The sequence below is a fragment of the Acomys russatus genome, chromosome 5 (assembly GCF_903995435.1).
Source record: "Acomys russatus chromosome 5, mAcoRus1.1, whole genome shotgun sequence".
Classification (NCBI taxonomy): domain Eukaryota; kingdom Metazoa; phylum Chordata; class Mammalia; order Rodentia; family Muridae; genus Acomys; species Acomys russatus.
Window position 1 is genome coordinate 63,425,842 of NC_067141.1, and position 5,347 is coordinate 63,431,188.

At 48.6% G+C, this 5,347-nt stretch overlaps 1 long non-coding RNA gene across 1 annotated transcript; it reads left to right on the forward strand.

Annotated features, from left to right (window-relative positions):
- Nucleotides 1-335: 335 nt before the first annotated feature.
- Nucleotides 336-5,119, forward strand: LOC127190096 (uncharacterized). The gene is made up of 3 exons (XR_007830685.1): nucleotides 336-392; nucleotides 3,294-3,402; nucleotides 4,330-5,119. It is a non-coding gene; the product is annotated as an uncharacterized LOC127190096 (long non-coding RNA).
- The last annotated feature ends 228 nt before the right edge of the window (nucleotides 5,120-5,347 follow it).

Here is a 5,347-nt window from a genome sequence, read left to right on the forward strand (position 1 = left end):
AAGGACTGGACAGATCAGCTGGCTTGTGCTGCGCTAACTGGCCTGTGCTGCGCTAAACTGGCCTGTGCTGCGTTCTATTGCCAGCATCCATATCAGGTGGCTCACAACCATCTGTAACTCCAGCTTCAGGGGATCCAACATCATCCTGTCACTATGAATACCCACACTCAGACCAATACACACACACACACACACACACACACACACACACCCTTTAAAATATTTTTAATGAACATGATGCCAACAGGAAATGCAGCTAGAATGTTGGAATAAATGGAATAAAGAGCCAGAGCTTCCTAACCATAGTGTGGATTAATCCTTACACAAAAGATAACATGGGCTCTTCCTACAAGTCCTGAGCTTGTGTTTATATCTCTTCCACAGTGGCACAGGTACGTATGGTTACTCATCCTATTCTCTGTTGATGGACACAGGATATTTCCAGGTTTTGCTATGAATGTTTTGCTTTTTGTTTTTGTTTTTTGTTTGTTTGCTTGCTTGCTTGCCTGTTTGAGATAGGGTTTCTCTGTCTTGTAGCCTTGACTATCTTGGAACTCTCTGTGTAGACCAGGCTGGACTTGAACTCGCAGAGATCCACCTGCCTCTGCCTCCAGAGTGCTGGGATAAAAGGTGTGCGCCATCACACCTGGCTTATGAATATTCTGCATCTCTCTTGTGTGTCCACACAGGCGTTTCACAAGAACTGGGACCTGGCGCATGGGACCCGAGTGATTTATGAGACACTGATAAAATTGTTCTCGAAGGCAGCTGTGTGAGAACTTGGAGCCTTACCGATGCTGGACAAGTTTCCGCTGCCCTACTTTTCCACCAACACTTGATACTGTCACACCTCCCCACCGCCCTACTTCTGTAGCTTTAATTCCCACTGCCCCACTTCATGAATCTTTTATCCCTGCCAAACTGTAATACCTGCTGGTCCCTGAAGGCATGCTGTACTTGATTTCTCTCCCTCAAGAATTCACTGAGCAGGTATCCCTGTCAGGAGCACTCCTAAATGTCAGGGAAATAAACATGAAAGGGCAGGCAGGACTTCTGCCCCAAAGGAGTTATAGTTTACCTGGGAGGCGACCTTGCTAACAGTTACACAACATAATTGTTACGACAAAACTGTACAAATCACATTGTTCCGGAAATCAGAAAGGGTGGGGAGTCCACGTCATGACAAATGGGGGGAAGAGTCAGGGAAGACCTCACAGAGGAGGGCCTTCGACTTTATAGTTTGTTTGTTAAGATGTATTTATTGTTTTAGGTGTGTGTGTGTGTGTGTGTGTGCGCACGTGTGCGCCCGAGTGTATGCCTATGTACCACTTGTGTGCAATGGCCATGGAGGGGAGGCTAGAAGGGGGAACTGGAGTTACAGATGGCTGTGAGCTGTCATGTGGGTGCTAGGGAGAACCCGAGTCCTGTGAAAGAGCAGCCATTGTTCTTAACTGCCGAGCCCTCTCCAGCCCCTCTCTGTGATTTTCTGTGACTGTAATGTCCTCCTGTCCACACTCAGTTCAAGGCCAGCTGCCCACATAACGCCTGTCACACCAGGAAAGCTCTGCATGCCACTTGCAGCCTGGCTCACAGTCTCACACTAGAAGCTCACAGGATGCATCTTACTTCCTCTGCTAAACTCTCAGATACTCTGTGGAAGGTGTTGCCCTTCTTTTCTGCCTTCATTTCTTCCAGACTTCCTAGACAGCTGCTGGCACAGGGTAAACCGTAGTTGAGTGAAAGACGTAAAGGAAGAAGCTGTCTGGAGAGATGGCTCTGCAGTTCAGAGCATGCACAGCTTTGGCAGAGGACTCAGGTTCGGTTCTCAGCACCCATGTCGGGTGGCTCACAACCCCTGGAGGTTGAGACGCGTCTCTGAGGACATCTTCACTCATAAACCACCCACCAGCCCCCACCCCAAAACAATCCACACACAGCCACCTAATTTAAAATATGTTCAAATATGTTCTGTCTTGGCTAAATTGGAAGGGCCGCTTGCTGTTCACTGATGCCAGCGGGACAGAAACAGAGCGAAGCAGCCTTTCCCCGAGTCCTCTTCCCTAACTCCTTGGCCCAATAATCATTTCACGCAGTATTTAGAATCTGCCCAATCCGTGGAGCTTGCTCTGACATTCTGCTGCTTGTTTCCTTTGTGCCACATTCTCATTTCCAAAGCTCTGTCTGTGTAGCCATCTCCCGAGGGTCTGCCTTAGCAAAGGGCATCAAGTAGGAAGCAGTTTGGGACACGGAGGCTGCTGACTTAATATCTCCAGTATAGAGTGACTCCCCCTCTCCCTAATAGTGAAGGGCAACCCAGTGGTATGTGCTTTAAGCTTTGTAATGTACATAGTGAGTTTCTAAAGCCGCATTGTGAGCTGGGGCTGACATTATTACATAAAGTGAAGCTGACAGCCAGGCAGTGGTGGCCCAAGCCTTTAATCCCAGCACTCAGGAGACAGAGATAGGTGGGACTGAGTTCGAGGCCAACCTGGTCTATGGATCGAGTTCCAGCACAGCCAGCCAGGGATACCCTGTTGGGGGAAGGCAAACAAACAAACAACAAACCTAAACAAACAAACAAAAGTTAAGCTCACAGAAGTGGCTCAGCTGTTCTTGGACTTAGGGACATTGTGGAGAGGGTAGATCCCAGAGAGAGAGAGTGTTGGCAGAGACTTGACATTACAGCCATCGGTGGCTGCTGAGCTGCTATTTTAATGTCAACCATATAAACTCAGATCCCAGCTCATGCAGGAGCAGGAAGGTGGATTCTGCCGCAGGGCTTTGTGGGAAGCATGTGCCCACACTTCATTCCAGGTCTACAGAGAGTAGGATCCTATTCCCATAGGATATGCAGAGACCCACCTAATGCCATCATCTACAAGGACAGGATCAGAAAGCTATGGGAACTTCCACGGAAACCTCTCGATTGGCTGGTTCATGCCCTGTGTGACACCCTCCCCCTCACTCCTCCCAGGTTCAAGGTCATCATGGGACAGACACAAAGACATGCAGGAGTCTCTGTTGTCCCTGAAGCACCAGGCCACCTGGACACAGGTGTGCAGCCTGAGTTTGGGATCAACATCTCCTGGGAGGTGGGCGTGCAGAGCCCCTCAGAGTGATGCTCCTTCCCTGGGGAGAAGCACAGGCCAGGCTTTGCCTTCCTGCAAGGATGATTTGACCTCCTTCCTGGGCAAATTTCATTTGCATCCAGCTTAGGGCCAGGGAGTGAGGCAGGGAGAAGAGGCCCTTATGAATACATTTGCATAAAACTGCAGTGTTGGCTTCCTTTCCAGAGTTCACAGAGCACTCCTTTGACAACTGTGGAGTTGGTTTCCAGGAAAGCCAGAGGGAAGGTGCAGGACTTGGGCCTTTTCTCTCTCAGGATGAGGACCAGTGTTGAAGGTGAGGCAGACATTTCCCTCAGCCACTGGACTACGAGGGAGAAATGAAAGTCCTGGGGACACTGAGGCATGCTAAGGATGAGGGTCCCTGAAGCTGGTGCAAGCCCTGAGACTCAGTGGGGACAGGCTGGCTCAGGGAGGGGGCAGAGCTGCAGCTGGAGCAGCTGAGGGAGCTGCACCCCCAGAGCCCCCATCAGATGCTGTGAGATGTGGGCTTCTGTCAGAGCTCTTTGTACTCACTCCGCTCTGATCTGCTGCTGTGCCCAGACCCTGGCCCTGTCACCCCTCCCTCGCTCTAACACTCTGAGGTGTTTCTCCAGTTATCTTTGACCTTGGGTGTCTATAGTAGCTCTTTTTCACCAGCCCAGTATTAAGTGAGTCACTTAGAGTGTTGACCAATCTTCTTCTTATGCCTGTGAAAGTTCTGCTTTCCAATCCTTTGTATGCAGCCAAAGAAAACAGCTTTTTAAAAAAACCTGTATTTGTAACCTGTGTGATCACAACTAACATAAGATCAAGGTAAGATGTGTCCGGTGCAACCTCAGTAGGCTAGGCTGTGTCAGAATTTCAACAGGGACCGAGAATGCTGGAATCCTACCCGTGTCAGCTGAGCACTCGTACTCCCAAACTCTCATAATAGCAGAATACTAGTATCTCTGAATTGGAAAGGACTCTTTCTGTGTGACTATTTTTCAGTCTTGCTGTTAACGGCAATCGTCTTTAAAACTGAGTCAGGCTTAGCCACAGCCAAAAGCTCTGGGGTCAGTTCTCTGTAATCCAACTGCTGGAGCGGGTTATGAGGATGGAGATAGGGCTGGGGGTGGGTGTGACCCATCCCTCTTTCTCCACAGTGCTCTGTTTTCCTGCTGTTTCTCATGAATAAAACATCTTCACATGACAGTTTGTACTTTTCCTTCTTCATGCAGAGAGAGAGAGCCCCTTCCTCGAGTTCAAAGATCAAAGGATTGTCCACTCAGCTTGGGTATCAATGATGAAGAGAGAATTTGAAGAAGTTTCTGGGCTTGAGAAGGGACACAGACCCTCTTAGAAATGAGATAGCAGCAACAGTCTGGCTCCATTAATCCACTTCCTTCATATAACTAATTTCTTCTCTTCACCCACCCCAGGATGGAAGAAACTTCCATTTATTGCTTTTTGTTTAATTTTGGTTTGGTTTTCCTGTACCTGCCTGGCTAGAGGGAAGGAAGAAGGCAGGAACAGAAGAAATGGAAGGACAGAGAGAAGTCAGGGTAGTTTCAGATTCACCTTTCAGAAAAACACCAACTTTGGCCAACTTCCTGAAGAGCCAACCATTGGTCTATTGAATTCGACAGCTTGGTTTCTGTAGAGCAAGGTGAGTCATGTGGAAGGTCACACACAAAGACCACGAGGCTCAGTCTGCGCAGAGTTGAGCCAGTGACGTGTCCGTTCTGAAACATGGAAGGAACTCGTGGCCCTCAAATCAGGTCAGGCCATCTCCAGTCCTGACTTTTGGCTCTGAGATGGCTACTTGGCAGAAGCTAGCTGTTCCCAGAGCTGAATTAGCCCCATGCCAATTGGCTTATGAAATGTTTACCAGCAGTTTTAAGAGATCATGGTGAAAGGCACGGCGAGGCCCGAAGGGCTTTTAAAGCTCTACTTGCTCAATTTCTGTTTTTATAACATGAAGAGAAGGGGTTTTTAACAAGCCTGCCCTCTCCATTGTAGGAGCCTGCCTAGTCAGGGAGCAAAAGAAAGACTCCATGCAGGTGTTTGCAAAGCCGTCTATCAAACTGTCAGATCAAATGGGATTAAAAGAAAGTGCTCTTTACCTTTACCTTAAAACACCAACCTCCCCAGCTTTGGGTGCCATGTCTGGATATAGAATCCTCAAACTGAAACAGGATGTAGAGGTAAATGTCTGTAACACCAGCCTCTGAAGGAAGAGACAGGAGGATCTGGCGTTC